The 23,833-nt window shown below is 42.6% G+C and overlaps 1 protein-coding gene and 1 long non-coding RNA gene across 32 annotated transcripts in view; one reads left to right on the top strand and one right to left on the bottom strand.

Moving 5' to 3' along the window:
• ERC2 (ELKS/RAB6-interacting/CAST family member 2) overlaps positions 1-12,931 on the bottom strand; it is a 904,903-nt gene extending 891,972 nt beyond the window's left edge. For 20 of the 31 annotated variants that reach the window (XR_011526902.1, XR_011526903.1, XR_011526900.1 and 17 more), the window contains exon 1: positions 12,619-12,903. The gene's annotated coding sequence lies outside the window, so the exon portion shown is untranslated. Of the gene's footprint in view, positions 1-11,454; positions 11,593-12,618 lie in introns of those variants that run through there. The other 11 variants (XR_011526912.1, XR_011526913.1, XM_070574931.1 and 8 more) reach the window with 3 other exon arrangements.
• LOC139075928 (uncharacterized) lies at positions 12,095-23,273 on the top strand. Its single transcript, XR_011526915.1, has 4 exons — positions 12,095-12,416; positions 16,259-16,373; positions 16,811-16,908; positions 19,880-23,273. It is a non-coding gene; the product is annotated as an uncharacterized lncRNA (long non-coding RNA).
• The last annotated feature ends 560 nt before the right edge of the window (positions 23,274-23,833 follow it).

Below are 23,833 nucleotides of genomic sequence, written 5' to 3'. Positions count from 1 at the left end.
CTCAGTACTATTACACTTGTAATTAAAGGCAGCTCAATGTCCAGCAGTTAAAAGCATATGCTTTGAGTCAAGAGTCCAAGACTCAAATCCCAGCTTCTCCATTTCCTTGGGTAAGGACCTTGTAAGCAGAAGATAAGTGTCCTAGTAATGTGCCTCTGACTTGAACATTTTAGAGTGCCCCAAAGGACTGCCAATATCAGCATCTCTGCTTATTTTGAACCTTGGAAAACTACTCTGCACTTACATGGGGCAGGATGGAGGTGACAGGGAATTAACCACCCTCAAAAACAACCGACAGAGATATTTATACATCAATGTTCATAGAAGCATTACCCACAATAGCCAAAAGGTAGAAACAAACCAAATGTCCGTCAATGGATGAATGGACAAACAAAATGTGGTATATAAATACAATAGAATATTATTCATCCTTAAAAAAATGAAATTCTGAATCATGCCACATCATGGATGAACCTCGAAAATATTACACTAAGTGAATTAAGCCAGACACAAAAGGACAAATATTATGTGATTCCACTTATATGAGGTACCTAGATAGTCAAATTCATAGAGACAGAAAGCAGAATAGTGGTTGCCACGGTGTGAGGGCAGGAGGGAATGGGAAGTCTTTGCTCAGTGGGAACAAGGTTTCAGTTTGGGATGATGCAAAAATTCTGGGGATGGATAGCGGTGATGGTTGTACAACACTGTGAATATACTTATTGTCACAGAACTGTTCACTTAAAAATGGTTAAAATGGTAAATTGAAGTTATGTATATTTCACTACAATAAAAAACAAAAATAATAAAAATAAATTTTAAAAAATAAAAGAAAAAAACAACGGACAGGAGCTGTTGGTTAGATACCCCTGCGCCCTCACCCTTCACGTGAGATCATCCTAAGCCTGGTGTTATACACTATCTCCAGAGTTTCCTTGTGAGATTAAACTCCATTTGCCACTGTAGTAGCTTACCAAATAATGTCCCATCTATTGGCTGCCTTCTTCTCGCTGTCTGATATATTTGTTCACCTATTGGTGTTCCCTGAATGCCCCAAATAATTACCTGCACTAGAATACTTGTCTCAGGGTCTGCTTCTAGGAGAAGCTAGACTAAGACACCTAGGCAAGTTTCCTAACCCCTCTAAATGTTAATTACCTCGCCATGATAAATAACACTTGGATCATAGAGTTATTGTGAAGATTAAACGAGATAATTCTTGAACGTGCTTAGTATCTCCCTCTATTGGTCTAACAAAGTCAGTTCCATTCCATTCATTGACCACAAACATTTGCAAAGATTTTAAAACAAGATCCATACTCTCTGTGCTCTGCTTAAAATTCACTGGAAAGAACTTGGCTCCAGGTGACATTTGGAGAGATTCTCAAAATCAACCGGCAGTGTCGAGTCCCACTGCAGATCTTTTCTCAGGAGCATCTTCACCTGGAAAATGGTCTTTTAAAGTTTTTAAGGCTGCATAAATTGTGTTTAGTCAATGAAATAAGAAGAGACACTGCTAGGATTCCCAATGCCATATTCATAATCTTTCTATTGGTTTGCAAGTCGTCCCTCCACTCCCTCACCCCATTTCAAACCCTCTTGGGGAAGGTCATCGAAAGGACATGACCGTTGGTTGACCAAAGAGCTGGACCTGGGCAATCTGAGGCTCCTCACCCCCTCCCCTGTCCTTCAAATATATGTTCCGCCCACTGTTCCCATAGCCAGAGCCACTTCAAAGATGTAGCCTTGAGAGAGTAAGGTGTTGTTGAGACCATCTGCCCTGAATACATGACTGAACCCAGTTAAGGCCTCTATATAAACTTTGAAGATTCTGGTGAGCAGGTGCGGAGAACTACTCATCTTACAGCTGCCAAGACAAGCTTCATATGTAAGTTCCCTTGTTTATTAAACTGCCACCTACCAATGTGGAGTGGTCTGCCTCCTTTTTGCATTCTGTGTACGGGGGCCAATTTGTGAACCAACAAACCCCATACTCCCACCAGCACAAAAATCACATAGTTATTGCAATGAAAGTGGAATGAAAGAAGAATAAAGAAAATTCGGGGTCTCTGGTTGTGTTATTCCCCTACCTGAAACCCCTTGATGGTTAAGCTTAAGCCTCACCTCCTTAGTGGTTCACGGGTCTTCATGCCTATCACTCTCTCTGGCCTCTCTTACCATCCCCCACCTCCAGCCTAGCTAATCTCCAGCTCCACAGGTCTACTTTTACCTCCCCAAACCCCAAATCTCCCATTATCTTGCTCACCTTTGAACCTGGACCATTCCCTGTTATTTGTACCATCAGAACCAAGCCCACCCCAGTTAATTCCACCTCACCTTAGATGTAACCTTCCTCAAGAAGCCTGCCTTCATCCTTCATCCATCAATCTCCTACGTCCTACATGATAGCCTGGGTGCTTCCCCATAAAAGCACCCATTATGACAGCCTGCTTGCTTGTCTGGTGCCCCACAAGAGGCCACAACTCCTGAGCCCCTCAAAATCACCTGCTCTGTTGACAGTCACAACCCCTGTAGCCAGCAGAGGGCTGGCATGAAGCAAGTACACACACATATGATGAATATATAATACAATGGCTTAACTCTGTTAAGAAAGTCCATCATGAAAGCACATCGCCATTCTTGTTTTCTACAATAAAATAGCTAATAAAATGACAAGTACTTAGTTGATACTTTGCATGAAAAACTGTTGTAAAAAAATACCATTTTAGATCTGGAAAAGGGCCAGATGATTTTGATACATATTAAGAAAGAGAGATCCCCAAAGAAGGAGAAAGCTAGTGGCAAAGCCAGAAATGGAACTTAGGTCTTTTGACTTGCAGGTCAGGGCTCACATCTCTACATCCAAAAGAATCTGCTCTGAAGTTATTCTAGGCAACTATTCATGTTGTTGAATTCAAGGTGGCCTGTCAATGTATTCAAAGCCTGCATATGAAAAGATGGTTCTCTCCTAGCCTTAAAAAAACAGCCTAAGACAGATTTCCCTTGTGTAAAAAATTTCCCATGTGTACCCCTGCTAATTGCTCCGTGCTCACAAGCCTGATGAACAGCAGTCACTGAAACTTAATTGCCTTTGTATCTACCCATCATCAAACAGGACCCATTTTCAACAAACCCCTAAGAATGCCAAGCTATCATCCCATTCACTACCCAATGTCCTGCTTTCCCCGGTGGAGAGGCTTCAGGAACAGGATGGCTAAAGAGCCAAAATGGGAAACAAAGAAGGGATAGCAGGGAACTGTACCTGGAAGGAGAGAAAAAACACATATCGCCAGAAGAAAAGAAAACACATCAAAAGCCCTCTTCAGGGAGCCAAACGTGAAAGAATCAACAACACGCCTCCACTACGATCCTGCCCTTTGAACCACAGTCTTGCTCCTCCAGGCGATGACAGTTAGTCTGGAGTCAGCTGGAAGGAAGGCAGTGAGGTTAACCTGCCTTAAACAGGTACAAGAAAGCCATCTTGGTAGGAGTTTGGTGCCCACCAGTGTCACTGAGAAAATAACCAGAGATCGTGGTACCAGCCCAACTCTGTATCTTACAGAACCGCTCAACCTTCTACCTTCACAATGGAGTTCTCCAGCCCCAGATTAGCTCCCAAATCCACTTTCAATCACCTGAGGATGAACTTCCCACCCTGACCACACCCACCTTGTTTCAGAGAAATTTGCTAAGGACAAGTAACAACAGTACACAACTAGATTTAATGTCTTATATAAAACCCTGCTCTTTTTTGCTATAATTAGCCATACCATTTTAGTGGAATGTCTTGCATGGTTTGTATAAGGATCTGAGAGTATTCCTAAAGAACAGTCACATTGCTCAATTCCCATTTAAGCTCTTGTTTTCTGAGCCACTAAGAAGTTGCCTTGAATTAATACTTTGCTCTTAATACATTTACGGGGAATGCACTTTGCTGCCTGCAATTCATTCATATTCTGAAATCACGGAATGACAACTACCTTTAGAAGCAGAAAGCTGTAAGGCAGGAAAAGAGAAGGAATGCTATTAGACCCCCACACACACACACGCACGCACATGCACACATACAAGAGAATTAAGTGGGCAAAATGTAGAATCTGATGAACAAGCCATGGCAAAGTAAGCTGCTGGTATAAGGCATTTAGGAAGATTGTCACTGGTCTTCCATCTACAGGTATATCCCAGAGATGCCCTCTGACCTGACTTGTATTCCTCATCCACTGGGGCCGCAATCTCAATATTGACTTCCAAGAAAAAGGAATCACTTAGTTCCTTCCTGAAAGTGCTGGCTGCCTTTCTTTCTTTCTTTCCCTCTCTCTCTCTCACTTTGTTTTTTAATTTTGTTGAGTGCTCCACTAGATGCCAGCAACTAGAGATTTCCTGGAACTTCAAAGTAACAAAGCTGGAAGATAGAAGTGGAGAAAGAATGCCCAAAAGGTTAAAAGCAGAAATTGAGGTGCAGTTCTGGGAAACCGGGCCAGCCAAGTGCTAAAGGAATCCAGCTAGGGCAGAAGTTGAACTGGCCCAAAAGATGGGTGACCAATCATATCAGCAATTAAGTCAGTGAGGTAGTGGCCTTGAGCTTCCTTGGCTCAGGCAGAGCAGCAAATCACGCAGAGGACTCAGCCCCAGCCCTGAAAGAAAGGCAGCCTGGCTCTTCCTGGTGCCTTTGGCATTGAGTCTGGTTGGGCTCAGTTGTTGCTTCCGTTGTAATCACGGGGCCACATACTGTTTCTACTATGTCCAGCAACAATTTAGCAGCCTTGAGAGTCAGGCAAATGTGGGCTCAAATTCTGGCTCTGCCACGGCATTAACTTTGAGTACATTCTTCTATTCATTCAACAAATATTTATTGAGCATGTATTATGTGTCAAACAGTCTGCTAGGCACTGGGGATACAACAAAAGGCAAGAGCTCTTGCCATCACAGAGCTTATCAAATCCCATGAGCCTCAGTTTCTATAAATGGGGAGAAGACACTTTCTTTTATAGGCAGTATGAAATGAGGGATATAAAGCACCTAGGACAGAGTAAATGCTCAATAAATGGTGTCCTTCATAGAACAGAGTGAACTTATCCATGACCCCCAACTAGAATGTAAGCTCCAAGTGAGGAACTACCTATGGTTCACCTCTATATCTCCAGGGTCTATCACATAGTAGATGCTCAATAAATATTTCACAAGTCAATGAATGAGTACTCAATCAATAGCAGCCATTATTATGGTAACTGATAATCATTACTCCCATCATTTCTCCCAAGCCACTGAGATTCTACTACCTAAAAAAGCAACAGGGCATTAAAGTAAAAGCTTTCTTTTTTCTTATAAAGAAAAGTAAGGAACACTACACAATATATCTTCAGACTTTTTTTAACATGAAAACAAATGTTATTGAGCATAAGTATTCCAATTCAAAGAATCTATTAGTCCAAAGACCTGCATGGACGGCTGATGTAGATGCCTGCCTGCTGCTTTCCTAAGCACAAATTAAGGACAAGTTGGCCACAATTCAGTTTGATCCAGAAGACACTTAAAAAGTAAGTTAAGTTCAGCAGATGTGCTAGAAGATGATCTCTCAGTAAGGACAAGCTGAAAAGAAAAGTGCTGCATAAACAAACAATCACAAAATCTCGATGGCTTAAAACGACAAAGGTTTATTTCTTGGTCACATTATATGTCCAATGCCGGCTGACTGGGAGCTTTGCTCATTTCGTGACTCAGGGACCCAGCCAGATGGAGGCTCCCTCTCAACTCGTGCTTCCATGATCATCACAGCAGAAGAGAGCACTGGGCGGTCTCACTCTGGAAATTGAATGTTCTAGCCTAGAAGTGACACAAGTCACTTTCAACGTATGCCAGAAAGGAGAGAAAAAGTGGCTATGGGGAACATTAACAGTCTCTCCACAGATGATACTAAGACACAACAAGCTGTGGAATAACAAAGAGATTTGTTAAAGAGGACACTCAAATAAAACATCTAGACAGCTCGAAGGTTCACATAATCCTGGACCTGGGAGGGTGTGTAGGGATCATTTGAGAGCAGCAGCCTCAACACAAAGCCAAAGACATCTCAGACAACATAAACCTGGACCTTGCATTTTCAGAACAACTCTGCTTTTTTCCATAAATATACTGAGGACCCAGATAAGCTTTTATTTAGGAAACAAAAAAAGTGTCTACAGCTGAAAAACATTTGAAAACCACTAATATAAACCAAATCCTTTATTTTACAGATTAAAAAAGCAGAAAGAGGAGAAAAATAAGGGAGGTCCAGGAAGTTAAAGTGACCCCTCCCCAGCCCTAAGAAAGCTCTGGAATGTTTAGCAGATGTGGAAATAGTCATGTGCTGCATAATGATGTTTTGGTCAACAATGGATGGCATATACAATGGTGGTCCCATAAGATTAGTACCATAGAGCCTAGGTGCATAGCAGGCTACACCATCTAGGTTTGTGTCAGTACACCCTACGATGTTCACACAATGAAATTGCCTAATGATGCATTTCTCAGAACATATCCCCATCCTTAAGCTACACATAACTGAAAGTCCATTGACGGAACTTGCTGTACCATTGTACCACCCTCTGGCCTTACCCTTTATGTCTGCTACCTTTAACTGGCACAATGGAGCCAGACACAGACCAAAATCATGTCCTTCAAGGTCGTCAAGGGTTCAATAAATGGTATGGATGATAAGTAGAAGTCCCTACCCTTTTGCACCAAATAATGATTCACATCCCATTAGCAATTCTCTACATTACTCATTCCCTACTTCCAGGCAAATGTGAAGCCATTAGTAGAAGTTAACACTAACCTTCAGGAGACTTTCGTTTTGTTCTCGGAAGATTAGAGGTTCACAGCCAACTTCGATTTGTGTTCACTCAATTCCAATCTCTTCTCATGTTCCCAGCTCTGCTTTGTGCCTAGCTTTCCTCCACCTTCATTCACACTAAAGCACTGGGTGTCACGTACTTAAGCCTCAGTGGTCTTCCAACCTGCAGTCTCTGTGTTTTTCAAATCCTTTTATACTAACCAGCCCATGAAATAAAACTTTTCAACCTGGAATCCAGTTGCCTCCTCAACTTTACCCCAACCTACTTTCCAACATTATCTCTGCTGTGGTACTTATACTGCCCAGGCAAAGGCAGGATGATGGGCCAGAAAGTCAAAATGACATAGTAATGAATCCTAGATCTTGTGCAAGTTCCTTAATTTGAGTTTAAATGTTCTCACCTGAAAAACAGGTATGGCGGTATCTACTTTGAGAGGCTCTTGAGAAGGTATGTATCAGTGAGAATTATGTTTGACTACAAGTAACAAATAATGGCTTAAGAGTAAGGTGGTTATTTGTTTTATGCAATGCTGGTACTATGGCTCAATAATGTCATCAAGACCAGGATCCTTCCAGGTCCAGCTTTGCCATTTTTAACACATGGTCTTATCTGTGTTGTTGTAGTGGCTGCTGCCCCTCCAGGCATTGCACCATTGTTTCCAGCAGAAAGGGGCCAAAGGCTATTGGGGCATACCAGCCAAGTGTGTCCTCCTCACTAAGCTTTCAGGAAAGCCCCTGTCCAACAACATCCACTTACATCATTATAAGACCTGAGTCTCACGGCCACTCTAGGCTGTATGAGAGTCTGGGAAAGTGAGATGGGCATACTCCCATCTCAAACAAAATTGGGGTTCTTTTAGTTAGAAAGGAGAAAATGAACCTTGGATAGGCAATCAGCAATGTCTATCCCAATACTAAATGAGATATTTTAGGTAAAGTGCTAAGCACAGTACCTAGCACACAGTGAACTGCTCAATAAAAGTTAAGCTATAATTATTGCTATTATTATTATTCTTATGGTGGTTATTATTCACCTATCTTATCTTCTGACCAAATGGAATAAACTCATTATATCCAGATGTGCTCCTTAAATTTCTACTACATCCACTGCTCTATTTGTATCTCCAAAACTATCCCTGCTTCAAGGTCCAGGAAAATGCCATTTCATCCAACAAGTCTTTCCTGACACCTACTCCCAATAATAAGTTCTGTGGTGATAAGACCCCCATCAGACACAAATTCCTGTGTTCATCACTCCATTGAGCATAGTCCCTTAGAACACAGTAGGTTCTAATAAATAGTGTCTTGATAAGTTAAGTAATTCATGTACACACTCATACCTGCCTTTACAGTGAATCCTCTAGAATCAAACATGGTATATTCCTGAAATGCAAAAGTTAAACACGAGGTTTATATGCCATAAAGCTAGCGATGGGCTGAGGGAATGAAAACTGCATTCCCCAAGGATGAGAAGAAAAAAATATAAAATCCTCTAATCACACCAAACTTTTTATACATTGTAGGAGTTTAGATTATAGTTCATCAAACATTTCCTCCCCTGCAATGTGCAGAGTCTGCTTTTACCCATGGAAGTTGGGCTTCACCATGTGACTTGCTGTATCCAAAAACATCGCTAGTAGAAATGACATTGGCTGTGCAATATGGCTTGACTCTTGAAGGCAGTTATCTGCCATGAGAAGAGCACGCACCAAGTAGCTGCCCTCTCTTCAGCCTGGGCCCCAAAACACATGTGGAGCAGATCAGAGCCCAACCTGTAGCCCACGGCAGAGCCACCCCACGGAGTGCAGCCTAGACCAGCCAAATCACAATCAGCCTAAAGACTCAGGAGTGTGAGAATAAATACACGTTGCTGTAAGTCAGGGAGTTTTCTTATGCAGCCAAAGTTGACTAATGTATCTTTTACCATTTGATATATTTCAGCATTTCTTACATATTCATTCATTTTCTTCCATTTCTTCACATAAGAAAGAACAGGCTGAAGAATCTCTGCCTTTGGTATACACAACAATTTCTATCTTTGAATCAACTGGTTTGGTTTTTTGGTTTTTGTGTGTTTTGTGAGGAAGATTGGCCCTGAGCTAACATCTGTTGCCAATCTTGCTCTTTTTTTTCTCCCCAAAGCCCCAGTACACAGTTGTAAGACATTCCAGTTCCTTTATGTGGGATGCTGCCACAGCATGGCTTGATGAGTGGTGTGTAGGTCCATGCCCAGCATCTGAACCAGCCAACCCCAGGCCACCAAAGCAGAGCACGCAAACTTAACCACTCAGCTATGGGGCCAGCCCCTTGGATCAACTGTTTTAAATTTATGAGACCTACATTATCATTAATATCAGTGCTTTTCTGTTTTCCATTTGTGTCACCATCTCTCTAAAATAAGGATAAACACAATAAAGTATCAAGGAATAATATAAATATTGCTGAAACTGAACTGTTGGCTGGCAAGTAGGTCTCTCATATGACAGCCAAAATGTTAACGTCTTAGCTGATAAAAGGTGTTAAAGGATGTCCTAGTAAAACAAACAGAAATGTAGGGGCCAGCCCCGTGGCCTAGTGGTTAAGTTCGCACACTCCACTTCGGTGGCCCAGGGTTTCACCGGTTCGGATCCTAGGCATGGACATGGTACCACTCATCAGGCCATGCTGAAGCAGCATCCCACATAGCACAACCAGCAGGACCTACAACTACAATATAAAACTATGTACTGGGAGAGTTTTGGGAGAAAAAGAAGAAGGGAAAAAAAAAAAAGATTGGCAACAGATGGCTCAGGTGCCAATCTTAAAAAAGAACAGAAATGTAGATTGTACAAAGTCGGCCTCACCAAAGTCAAAAACTATCTGTTGAGATGAATTTGTGGACTCCAATACCATTCATCTAAACTCGTTTTTTAGGATACTTGTTTTGGCAAAGCTTGACCTTGAGTTTCACCAATGGGAAGATACTGATAAGGCTTAAGTCTTACGGCTTTTCCAACAGAATAAAACAAGAGAACCATACTATTTTAATAGAATAATTTTTAAATACAATTATATTTAATCACTAATGAAAAAGAGTCTCTTTGTGAGTGAAAACAAAATTCCAATTCTTTAGCAAAAAATAAAAAGTCAATGGAATGATGTTAAGAGCACATATTCAACCAAGACCTATTCAAAACTCTAACCGGAAATTCAAGGTACTGAGAAAGATGGAAGAATGTAAATTTTGTTTTGTTTTATTTTCTTTTAAGTCATCATCGTTAAGTTTGGAACCAAATTTCCATGGCCAAAGCTGACCTACTAGAAATACATAACATACAAAGTTACTAAATTTGCCTATTAGTGGAAGTGACAGCCTTCAAAGTGGCAAGGCAAATAGGACAGTGCAAAGACAATCAACATTGCAGTGGACTCTGAACAGAACATGCATGCTGAGAGAGCCAACCCTTCAGACAGGATACGTGCAAACTGCACAACCAAAATTTTATTTCAAGGCCACAGCCAAGGTCATGGGCTCTGGGTCAGAGAAACCTGGGCTCAAGTTCTCACTCTCATACTAAACTGGCAAGATATTTAGTTCCTTTTATTTTCCTTAACTATAGTTTGGAGATAATAATAGTACCTACCTCATAGGGGCTCTGCAAGTTTTAAAAAAGATAACCCATGTAAAGTACTCAGCAAAGTGCTAGCATATGCAATACAATTAATAATGATAATAGTAATAGTTACAATACTACCTCGACAAACTTGGCTCCAACGTGAAGACCATCCTAATCAGTACTCTGGCTCACAATCTGTTCATGAAATGCTGAATGCACAGATTTACGTTCACATCCAGGTACAGCTTCTATAAGGTGACAGCTCTCTAGATCAACCAGCAATTTTTCTACTGAATTCAGAGAGAAGGGTATTGAAAAATAAGCCTTTCACTAATAGAGAATTGTGAAGGATCTGGTCCTTCCACTCACAATCCATCCACTTGTGAAAGTCCTGCTGGTGAAAGCCATGCTTGCATTACGATCCAAATACCACCCCCTCCAAACTGTGCAAGGCTTTTACTAAAGCACAGAAGCAGATCGACAAGATGGCTCACTTTAGCAGCAAACTCACCTTAAAGGCAAATTCTTCTACCCTCCAGAAAGGATCTGGCTTGATCCCACTGCCACCTCCAAACTGACATCCAAACCAGAAGTGAAGCAGGCAGCCCTCACTTTCAGAAGTTGAGTTACGCTGTCAAAAACTAAAAGGATCCCTTCTGTTCGTGCTAATCCTAATAAAGCATGCTTGCCTGCTTCAAAAATATCCTATAAATCCATCCAATACAGCCAACAGCCAAGTACTGTATACTGAGAAACAATGTGACTTTACAAGGACAAGAGTGACCATAGGAGACAAAGTGCCACACCCTTTTCCAGATAGCTCAACAGTAAATGGTGTCTCTTATAAAAGAGCCTGCAATTCTAGAGAAATAGGTGGACAATTCAGACGCCCAACACCCTCCCCGCCCCCATTTCATTCTTTACACAGATCCATTTCATTTTCATTTTTAAGCCAATGGCCTGAGCATTCCCAACTACTACAACTAATAAACAAGCAGCGAGGGAGGGAGACAAAGTCAAGCATACTTGCTTCTAAGCCCATTTTCGAAGAGTTTTCTTCCGTTTGTCTGCCTCTCACAGCTGGAACCTCATACCTGGTGCAAACCAATGGTTAAGTAAAACCACTGATTTAAAAAGCCAACCAGGAAACTAACCATGACAAGTGGGAGCTGCCCTCCTCTCCCAAGCATTGATTGGCTCTCGGGACTTCACCGGTCCCCGATCTGCCCACATAAGTGGCAGGTGTGGCTGTCAATCACAGAGGGAACTGACAATTCACCGCTCCGGGAGTAAATTGCCTTTCATCCAGCAAAGGCAGGTAGCCGCCTAAAATCGATGTGGATCTGCTCGTAACAGAGCGGACCCTCCCTCTCTGGCAAGAACAGAGACCCTTAAGTACAATATAAATAAGGCAGGGCAGATCGGAGAGTTTAAGAGCGCTGTTTTATTATCCCGCACCAAAGCAGCCCTTAATCTTCACTGTCCTAAGATGATCTTTCAAAGGCTCGGACAGTATAATTAAAAAAAAAAAAAATAGGTACACCCCTCTAAGTATCTCTTTTCTTGTATAATTCGGAGATAGGAAGGAGGAGGGAAGGAATGTCGTTCAGTTTAATAGGTGCACATGCTATTCCTTTTCATACACCACCACCCCCTACCCCTCCCCAATAAACCAGGCTTCATTTCCCCTGACAAGGATTTTTTTTAACACGCTCCCCTCGGAGCCCACTGAGGCAGCCAGGCATCCCACCCCCTGTGCTGGGGCTCCACCTCTCTCCACTTTGTTCTGCTTGGGGTTCCCTGAGACCCTTGCTCCTGCGAACACCCTACCCCTTGGGGAAGAGGGGCAAAGCTAGGGGAAAGAGGGGAAGCCGGAGAAAAGAAAGGCGATGGCAGTGAGGTTGGCTGCCGGAGAGGGACTGCGGGAGGTGGCCCGCGCGCCGGAGGAAGCCGTGCACTTGTTCCAATCCGGGGGTTTCTACATCAAGGTAAATCCACCCTTAGGCCGCCTCATCCTTTCCCCCGCCCCAGAAAGCCCCCGTGGAGGCGGATGGTTCACCCCTCGGCTCCCCCCGATAACGCATTGCAGCTCCCCACGAGTGAGGGGGACCCGCACGAGGGATGCCCAGGCACGGGCGCCCCGAGGGAGCCGGGCGCCCAACAGCCCCGGCCCCGGCGTCGACGTCTCACCTTTCCGATGCTCGCCCCGGGGCCGTCCCACATGGATTTTTACAACCTCACGTCGCCTTGGCCCCGGGCGGCCGGGAGGAGCCGGCGCCGGCGCCGGAGCCGGAGCCCGAGCGAGCAGGAGCGGGAGGAGCAGGAGGAGCGGGGCGGGGCGGGGCGGGGCGGGAGGGAGGGAGAGACGGAGGGAGACACGGCTCCAGGGCCGGAGCCCGGCGCCGGGCCGGGCGGGGCGGACGGCCGAGGGGGCGGCACCCGCCGCAGTCCCGAGACGCGCGCTCGCGCGGCACTGCCAGCGCCGCGCTCCGCCGGGCCCCCCGCCCGGCCGCTCGGCGCGCTCGCTCGCCGGCCGCGGCCCTGACTCACATTCCCAGCATTCCCGAGGAGCCGCTGGGGGGGCCGGGGCTGGGCCGCGGGCGCCTCCACGGGGGGCAGCAGAGAGCGCCCGGCCCGGGCGGCGAGCGGGCGGCGGGTGTCTTCGAAGCGCCTCCTCCCAGGACGCCGCCGTCTCGAAGCGACTCGTCCCCATCTCGTGTCCTCGACGCCCCTTCCCACGTACTCGCAAAGGCTGCCAGGCACTCCCGGGACTAGTCAGGTGGCTTCGGCGACAGAGGCAGGGATGACGCTTGGTGGAGGGAATGCAACTATCTTTCAAGTTAAGCTTTCGAGTAGGGGTCGAGGTTCCCATACTCTGGCACCCTCCCGTTAATCTTCTTTAGGAAGGTGAAGGAATTTCATAACGTTTTTACTTTCTTGTTCCCCCAAGGAAAAGAGAATGGAAGATGAAGAAGGGAGCGAAAAAGAAAACATCATAGTTATCATTCATTCATTGCCTCCTCTGTGCCCTGCAATGTGCGTGCATTGTCCAATTTAAGATAGAAAGATGGTGTCTGAGTTCATTCACACCTCAAGATGACGTGCAGGAGGAGATGGACAAGTTTTCATTGGAAAAAGCTTCCACGCAAGTCTGAAGCCCCAGCAATTAGCATTTTACATTAGGAAGGGCATTCGAAACGTCAAGGGGATCTACAGATTTGGTCTCTCTCCCTGAGTAGTGAATTTGCAGGACTAGAGTAGTGATTTCCTTCCTATCCTGATGAGTCTGCTTCCAGCAATTTCAGTGACCAGATCTAAATGTCTCCTGCTGGGATGCTCAGACAAATAAAACAAATCCAGCCGTGGGATGTCTGGGTGAGCAGAAGTGTAGAATCTGCGCAAAAACTGGGGATGACTCCTTTGCTCCCCTGATGGGAATTAAAGTGTTAAATGAAGGAAATGGACCCTGAAAGTGGAGGATGTCTTCCTGTTCCAGCCCAAATGCCCTGTCCCTAAGCCTTCTTTTTACACCTCTGGTATTTAAGGTTTTTCACAGACTCATGGCCCCTGAGACCTCTTTGCCCTCGTCCTCTTTTTTCTCTCAGTCGCCAAGAAATTGGCACTCATTCTGTTGACCTGATTGCTCCAGGGGACAAAATCAAGCTACACCTGTTGTGTTTAGTTTTCCAAGTGCATCCTTTACAGCCTCAGCTGAAAAGACTTGTTATATATAAAAAAGCCTTGTTGAGAGTTCTCTGAGAAGTCCTAAATCCCATCTTTTGAAATGTGGCTGTTTGAGTACCTCCTATGTACAGCACTTACATTTTCTCAACTACTCTCACAGAAACTCTGTAAGATGTTTACTAGCTTTCAGAAAAGTCAGGGAACATACCCAGCGAAGAATGTATTTAAATCTATGCCTAAAGTTCCCTGTTCTTGGGTACTCATTCTCTGTTCCTTTGATGGTTTGGTTCTAAACGGAATTCTTGGACTTTATAGGGACAATGTCTTATCTATATGCCAATGTACGTTTTCCCCCCAGAGAGAAGATCTGTGGTTCTCAACAGATTTCTTTCATATTGATCCCTTGAAAAAGTTAAGAATAATCACTTTAAACAGAAGCAACTTTATGCAGGAGAACAAGGACTGGAAGTTTCGGGGATTTTAAGTCATCTTTACCCTCTCTCAGACTTAGTTTTCTCATTTTAAAATTAAAAAGCTCAACTGAAGGATCTTAAGATCCCTTCCAGAGCCAACATTCTCTAACTTTATGTTTAAATATACGTTTGTGTGTGTGTGTACATACAAACACATGCAGAGCTCAAAATGCTTGCAAGGAGCCATTGTAGGATCTTACTCCTGAGGACAGATAATTATAAAACATGCTATGTTTTATAAAACCTGTTATTTGGCTCCGGGTTTTTGTTGGTTTTTGTTTCATTTTGCTTTGTTTATTTTATTTTTTTCACATCTTTCTCCATTATGGTGATCCCTTCTCCAGCAAGCCAGAGGGAGCGCACTTTTATGACAGGCATTTCTTCTTATATATTCATTCACTCAAAAAATACTTACTGAGTATCTACTCTGTACTAGTTCCTATGGGTTCAGAGCCCTGCCCTCAAAGACTGTATAGTGTAGTAAGGGAGACAGACAAGAAAACAGGCCATTATACTACCACTTATGAAGGGACAAAGCTCTGGGAGCATGCAGGAAGGACAGCCAACCTTTCTCCTTGGGGTCCAGAAAAGGTTTCCTGAAGAAATGTCATCAAATTTGCTTGCCACATCCAACTTTCCTACCCTATCCTGTACTCAGCCCAGAGCAGCAGCCTCCATGCTCTGTGACCCCAGCCATAGGAAACTGGATCTTTGTGGGCACTTGCCCTTGGGTGGGCTGTCACAGGCTCTCTCCACAGTATTTGAAACTGGGCCATGAGAATGAGTCAGCCAGACTGAATGGTGAGCTTGTAAATGGTGGTGGCCCAAATCAGAACTGTGGCACCCAAAACCATGATGCCAAAGTTATTGAGAAGTGAGCTCTAGAAGCTGGTCTGCAGGCAGGAGAATAGACAGCCATATAGATGGAAACTGAGAATCCTAAAGGCCTAAAAGATGTGGATATCTAACTGCCTACTTGATATCCCCAGTGTGGGTATCTAACTAGCATCTCAAACTTCATTTGTCCTAAACGGGACTCTGAATTTTTGTGTACCAAGCTTCTTCTCTCCCAAGGTCACCCAAGAGATCAATGACATCAACATTTATTCAGTTGCTCAGGTCCAAACCTAGGAGTGTCTCTGATTTCTTTCTTTGCTTATACCATATATCCACCCCATCGGCCACTTCTGTCAGCTCTGCCCAGTGCCATGTTGGAGCCTAAAGCAAAAGGAAAACTGTGCACTCCTATATATTTTTTTAATCAAGTAGAAAAAATTAATAAAATCTCTACAATGAAAAAACACGACTGTATCTAAAGGCTCATATTGCCCAATCAGTTCTCTCACCACTGTCAAACCTCATAAACCTGCTCAGTGAGTAGACATGATGGCCCAGTGGCCCTGGAACTGAGCATGGGTTGGAAACAACTGTTCTTGTTACACAATGATGCAGGGTCATAAAACAACAGCAACAACCTTTCTCTTGCTCTCTTTTAATATTTTGTTCATTATGGATTTTTTGCATTCGCTTTTAATTCAGCAATTGCAAAGAAGAACAAGGATTTATATAGCCCATGCTATGTGCAGGGCCCTGTTCTGAGCAGTTTATGTGCATTAACTCATTTATTCCTCATGATCAATCTGTAAGATACCATTATTATGCCTATTTTACAGATGAAGACACTGAGCCACAAGAAGATAAAGTAACTTAACAAGCCCACACAGCTAGGAAGTTGTAGGACCAGGCAGTCTGCCTTCAGTATCAACAAGGCAAAATCGACTGAGCTTGGTGAGTGATTGGATGTGGGACAAGAGGAAGGAGCCAAGAATGCTCCTGGGAGTCTGGTTTGGGCAAGTGGATGGATAATGTGCCATTCACTAAAACTGGAAATAAAGGTGGGGTAGGGAGTACAGGTTTATGGAAAATTTATGAACGATTTATTGGTTCAGTTGGAGCTTTTTGAATTTGAGGTGCCAGGGACCTCATGATGGAGATATCCAGAAGGTGGCTATCTCAATGTGCTTTGAGCTCAGAGGAGAGATATATGATGAAGACAGTGTACAAGAGTCATCGCATTTGGTAATTAGAGCCATGGGCATGGCTGAATAACCCAGAGCAGTCATTAGCCATTGGAAGAATCTAGTTAGATAAGAAACAAAATCCCTAAACAACTCACAATTATCTGTTCTTCTTAGGCACGAAGTCATTTGTACATCTCTTAACAGGGTCGACTTTAGTTTAAGAGAAACATCATTGGGCTGCCATAAAAGAAAAAGACCCAATTAACTGACCAGCCACCACCACCACCACCACAGTTGACTGGGTAAGAAATAATCACCTGACCTTTAGGAAGCCAACCTATTGGCTCAGCTAAGCCAATCTAAGCCAATTCTCTTTACCAGGAATGTTTTAAGACCTTTGTAGCCCTAAGCATCATAGCAAATATATAAAAATCCAACACCATTAAAATATATACCTTTTTTCTGTGGAAATTTTTCGAAGTTTTTTTAACTTTGCTTTTAAAATTATTTGGCTAATTCATTTTATGCATTTGTGGCTATCATTTTTCCCTAATGATCAAGCAAACCCAAGAATTATTGTGAGATGAGAAGAAAATCTAACCTACAATTGTTTTGAAACAGAATGAAATATTTGTAAATGTGAAAAACCATAAAGTTAATTTTTGTAGACATTTATAATTAAACATTTATTAATTCCCATTTACAGTTTCTGTAAATTTGTAATCTCAAGGCATACAAATCTTTTAGGGGCTTGCAAAAATGTTAATTAAAAGTCTATGTAGGGAGTGGCCCCATGGCCGAGTGGTTAAGTTTGCACGCTCTGCTTCAGTGGCCCCAGATTTCACTGGTTCAGATCCTGGGTGTGGACCAGCACCGTTCATCAAGCCATGCTGGGGTGGTATCTCATATAGCACAACCAGAAGGACCTACAACCAGAATATACAACTATGTACTGGGGGCCTTTGGGGAGAAGAAGAAAAATTAAAAAAAAATAAAAGATTGGCAACAGATGTTAGCTCAGGTGCAAATCTTTAAAAAAAAAAAAGTCCATGTAATGTAAAATTAGATCGATTTCTTTAGTTCCTTGATTTCCAATAACTTTCCATTTCTATAACTCTGGGCACTCATGAAATCTCTCCACCCTTGCTGTCCTTGGGTTCCATGAGAGGCCCCTGTGTCCTTCCAATAGATACATACCTTTCTTTTTTTTGTCTCAGGTAACTTGAGCAAGTTTCTCTTCCTTGCAGCTGCAAGTACTCCCTGAATTGGAAAGCCAACTTCCCCATGCTCAGACGAAGCCCGTCACTCCAGTCCACTAGAAACCAAAGGCTGAATCTGGCGCAGTGACCAGATTCCCCAAAGAAAACAAACCTGGGGGAAAGCTCATAAATAGATATTGTTACAGTCATTGGGAATTCCTCACTCTGTTTCTAGAAGGATGTGGCAGATGGCCATGCTGAGCCCCAAGCCTGGCCTGTATCTGCTTCTATGAGGTATTTTCCATGAGCTATTGCCCATCCCTTGTGCCTCCTCTTCCTTCCGCACTCCCTGGCTTGGCTATTTAAAGGGAGCTCATTAGCACATTTTAAATTATGCTAAAAGCTGTAAAATTAAAAGGACTTTTTACCATGCCCATTTTTCAAGAACAACTTCATAGTGGAAAAGGCCCATAGGAAGGCCCCAAGGAGAGGAGTAACTACAGATGCAGGTTTAAAACCTTCAAGATACTGCAGGCTCACATTTTCTTTTGGCTTCACCCAAACCCTGGCTCCTTTAGACTTGTGTTTTTTGCTACTAAAGCAGTTACATTCTAATACCATTGTGTTTTCCTTCTAAAAAGCTAAACGCATTATGGAGAGTTCATCGATTCTAGAAACCCATGAAGAGTTCTTACCTTGAATCTTGTCTGCCTCTCTCTCCATGCAAATGGTGAAAGGACCCAGCAAAATATCTAGGGGCCAGCCCTGTGGCGCGGTGGTTAAGTTCAATGTAGTCAGTTTCAGCAGCCCGGGTTCATGGGTTAGGATCCCAGACATGGACCTACACCACTCATCAAGCCATGCTGTCGTGGCATCCCACATACAAAATAGAGGAAGATGGACACAGGTGTTAGCTCAGGGCCACTCTTTCTGAAGCAAAAAGAGGAAGATTGGCAACAGGTGTTAGCTCAGGGCCACTCTTCTTTGCCCCCCCCCAAAAAAAATTTATAAAAAAAAAATTTAAGCAAGCTGATAATAATAATAATATATAATAATAATAATAATAATGAAAGAAAAACAACAAAATTGGGAGAAGGGTGTTGAAACATGAAAGGTGTTTGAAATATCAGTAACATAGCAAAGCTAACCTTTTTTTTTTTTTTGGAGGAAGATTAGCCCTGAGCTAACATCTGCTGCCAATCCTCCTCTTTTCTTTCACTGAGGAAGGCTGGCCCTGAGCTAACATCCATGCCCATCTTCCTCTACTTTATATGTGGGACGCCTACCACAGCATGGCTTGCCAAGTGGTGCCATGTCCGCACCCGGGATCCAAACCAGTGAACCCCAGGCCGCCAAAGCGGAATGTGCGCACTTAACCGCTGCGCCACCGGGCCAGACCCAAGGCCAACCTTTTTTATGTCTTCCTCCCTAGTAGCAAAAGTTTAGCATTTAATAGTTGTATGTCTTCAGACAGGTTTCTTACTTTGAAATTCAGTTTCCTTATCTGTAATATAGGAGTAGTTCACAGTTCCTTCTTAATGTGGCTGTGATAAGGATAAAATAAAACCGTGCAGGTAAAGTCCTTAGATCACACAAGAAGTGGTGGCCTCTGTCCCATAATGTTGATCATGTTAAGGAAAAGTGTTAAATTTACATGTAACATTGTCAGGAGTTTTAAATGAATCTGTGAAACTCCATGCTAAATGGCCAGGACCAGGGTGAGTCAATGGAGACACTAGCCTTGGGTACAAAATTTAAGGAGGCACCAAAATCTTGGTAATCAAGGTAAATCAGCTTAATATAAAATTTTTGAAAAAGAAATCCACAAACTACAGCCCATGAGCTGGCTGATTGTTTTCGTAAATAAAGTTTTATTGCCGCTTTCTGAGGAACAAAGGAAACAAAGAGAAAAAAGAGCTGGAGTTTCAATTAGAGGGACTGTATACCCTGGGGTTCCAAACTAGAATTTCTTACACTAGGAGTTTTAACTTACTGCCGACTTCCTGATGTCTTGCTTCCAGCACAACAGTCCTGCGCTGCTGAAAATGCCTGCATGCATCTGTTATCTTTACAGCCCGGAGCCTCCAAGGGCAGGAGAAAAACACCTACCTACCAAAGGGTCGGTTCCTGTTGTGAAAGGATGACAAGCCACCTGGACATGTTTCTTGGGACCAAAATGGATTTGTTTACCCTACTTAACCCGAGGACCCCAGGTCTACGGAATACCTGCTTTAGGCTACATATTTGGAAAGTCGCTGACATAAATGACTGAATAAATGCTCTGAGTACTCCGTAAGTATGAGTCATATTTTAGTAATAGGAGAGTCGTTAATGTAATTTGAAGAGTGGAATCTGCAGTTGTACTGCAAAGATGTAAGTGATGGGCCCATTAATCAGCCTGCCTTAGGACAATGGCCAATGCTAGATAAAGGTAGAAGGGGCATGGACCCAGAAAACAGGAGAAGGTGCTGGTTTTCCTTCCAAGCATTAGGTACATATCCTACCACCTACAAAAGTGGCTCAGATTACTAAATGTTCTACCACGAAGCAATTCTTATAGACAGTACAAAGCTTCACAACTTATCTTGCCAAAAATTTGTCCATTTCTTGAAACAGGCATTGGACCAGCTCTCAAAAACAGAGTTCTTTTCCAAACAAAAGCCTTCACTACACAATTAAATGAAAGAGAACTAATTTGCTTGGAGGAGAATAATGAAAGAAAGCAAGTTATTTTAAACGATAAAAATATGTACCAAATTGGCAACAGCTTTAGAATGATTGCTCCCGGGTTTGATTAATGAGATACATTATCAACTGAACAAAGAGCTTACTGGTTTAGGACCTTTTTTACCTAACCTTTTAATGAAAATCTTAAAAAAATTTTTTAGCTTACAAAAGTAAGAGGAGCAGGTTGTAAAATAAAATTCAAACATTCTAGAAAAAGTGAAAATCTACCCTCAGAATCAACCAACCACTTTTAACAGCCTGGTGTATATTCCCTTGGATTTTTTTAATGTATATTTTAACAAAAATTGGGCCCAATTATGATTTTTGTCTTTCAGTATTCCTTGTTCCTCTTCTAGCTTTAGACCTTGTCCTTCTGGCTTCAGAAGTTGTCATATCACCTTTCCTCCTTGATCACAGTGATTGCTCCAGGGGCCAGACACAGGACCACAGGTCAATTAGAATCCTTTCCTGGGATTTTTCACCTGGAGCTCTGTGCTTCTCTCAGCAAAGAGCTGTAAGAATGTAATAACAGAGTTGGTAGCTCCATGGCTCCACTCTTATAGAAAAGCTGCAAACACTGAGAAGCAGAGATAAGAGGCAGAAAGCAAGTCTTGGCCCTGAGAACATTCAGGTCCCTGATTCCACTGCTGAGGACCCTGAAGTTCCCATCATTCCCAAAGCTCTTTTGTGCAGCACTGTCTTCAATTCTCTGAGCTACTCCAGCATCCTTCTAGTTCTTATGACTATGCTGGACCCATAAGTAAGTTCCATTTCTCAGTGAAGCTATTCTCTGTGGTTGTCTGCCCCTTGCAACCAAGAGAGCCCTATTATACATATTCTACTGCAATTTGATTTTATTCAGCAGAAATTTTGTATATTAGGGACAATTTCCCTGTCAGTACACGTCCCTCTCCCTTTTCAATGGCTGAATGGTAGTTCACTGTATGAATGAATGTTTGTGACCTTTTACTAGAGCCAGGTATACAAGAAGGTTTTAAAAGTGATAAATATAGAAAATTATATTCAACTTGAACAGCTGCTGCCACATCAGGAATGATGATGATTGTTATGTAAATGAGAGGCCAGCACTGATGAAGTTTAAGTAGCACTTACTCCCCAGCCATCCTTGCAGTACTCATCGTATCTACCGTAGGGAGAATAATTTGTGCCATTTATTATCACCTCTGCTGGATGATAAGACTATGCCTTATGCATCCCAGTTCTCCTGCATGCCTAGTAGTAAACCTGAACTCATCCATCCATTCAAAGGGTCTTTAAACTTCTGTTTATTAGAGGGATGTTTAGGTGAAGTTGAGAGGAGGCTACATTTGTATTAGTTGTTGAGGCTTGGAACCATAAGTACAATTCCTATTAAATCTGAATCTGTCTAGTGATTGGATTGGTGGTTACCAGAGTAGAAGTGGGGAGGGAGGAGGGAGAAAGGGGTGATTAAGGACATGTGTATGGTGATGGATTGTAATTAGTCTTTGTGTGATGAACATGATGTAATCTACACAGAAATAGAAATAGAATGATGTACACTTGAAATTTATATAATGTTATAAACCAGTATTACTGCAATTTTTTTAAAAAAGTAAAAAAAAAAAAATTTGACTCTGTCTAAAGATCTGATACCCAGTGTTTCCACCATGCAGTTTCTCAGACATGAAGCAACTGTAATAAAGAATTAGGGTTAGGCTTTACGGTCAAAAAATAGTGGATTAAAGTCCTAGTCCCTCCCTTTATGAGCTGTGTGGTCTTGGGCAATTTACGTAACCCATTTAAGCCTGTTCTCTCATCAGAAAAAAAGGTAGGGGGGATTAATAGTACTTGCCTCATAGGTGATTTGAGAGAATTAAATAAGAAATTGCATGTAAGGTCCCTATGACCATGCCAGAACCCCAGTAAATGCTCAGTAAATGGAAGCATCATCTTCCTGATATACAGTAAAATTCAGTTGTCAGGGCTGTATGCTGTTTCCACTTTCCAAGTTTCTCAACTGCCAGTATGACTTTCAAAAGCTGTTCTTTCCAAAGTTTCAGAACTCACACAAAAATCTGGGTGCTAGCCAGGAAACATTTGCAAGCAAAATAGTCCTAAAAATAAGAAAGGGATGCATGACTTTTTAAATGTTGTTTCTCTTTAAGAGCAAAATTATACTGTGAGTAAAGATCAAAATTCATTGTTTCTGTGACCTTGTTCAAAAATGAAGTTTATTGGAGCATGATGCACGTCAGATGTTGTTTAGAGTGACACGTGCCCTTCTCAGGACGTGTCAAACATACACTGCACATCTGGATTTTTTTCTAGCAGGTGTTTCAGGCTAAAGCAGGAAGGAGGACCCTGTATTTGACGACAACAGGGAGCTTGGAAACCATACCTTACCTCCCTGAGCAGGTGCACTTGAAAATGAGGGTTCCAGAAAAAAGCCAAAATGCTGGAGCGTCACTGATGATGCTGCTCACCTTCTCAAAGCACCTGAAACATTAGATTTTAGCACAATGTTAAATGGAAGAAAATTCTGAGCCAGCTTCCCCCTCCCTGAGCCAGCTAGCCTCTGCTTGGATCCTCTCTGTGAGAGAGGACCACAAGGCAGTCCATTTCATTATCGAATGGTTCAAAAGGTTAGATAGTTTCTTCCTATATTAAGACTAAAGTATGTTTGACTCTAATTGTACCCATCAAAACCAGAATGAACGGATGTGTGAACAAATTAATATTTACTAATTCTGAAACCAAAATGAGGCTTACTGCTCTATTTTAAAATATAGTAAACCTCTAAATTTCTTCATTCTGTGTGTGAGTTGTGAGTAAGCAAGTGTAAGTGTATGTGTGAGTGTACGTACATATGTGCAGGTGTATGTGTGTAAATATAATTGTGTTTTGCCATGTCCACATAAATGGTAGTGGGCTTATAAGATTCTGGAGGGTTACTCCACTGTAGTTATTTTTATAACCCTCTTTGTTAATTCTCAAAGTCATTGAAAATCAAAACACTAAAATAAAGTAATTTTATTATGGACTAAACCCATAGGTCCACCTCATTTTTAATATAAGACAAGAAATGGAAAAGAGTCAAATATTTTGCCTGTTTTGCCAAAGCCCAAAAGCTTTCTTCTTTGGGCAAGGAAATGCTTACACCGTAAGGAGTAATTCTTTAATTTCTTCTCATTAGAATAAGTGCCCGGTGTGTCCTGAGTCTGGGGAACATGACTAACACTTGCCTCACCCTGCAGTGACTGCAGATGAAGCGTGGGTGAGGGCGTGAGGATGGTCGGCATCGCCTCAACGCTGCCTCCTC

Source organism: Equus przewalskii, chromosome 15 (assembly GCF_037783145.1).
Source record: "Equus przewalskii isolate Varuska chromosome 15, EquPr2, whole genome shotgun sequence".
NCBI lineage: Eukaryota > Metazoa > Chordata > Mammalia > Perissodactyla > Equidae > Equus > Equus przewalskii.
Note: the sequence above shows the minus strand (reverse complement) of the source record. Positions and strands in the feature narration are given on the sequence as shown.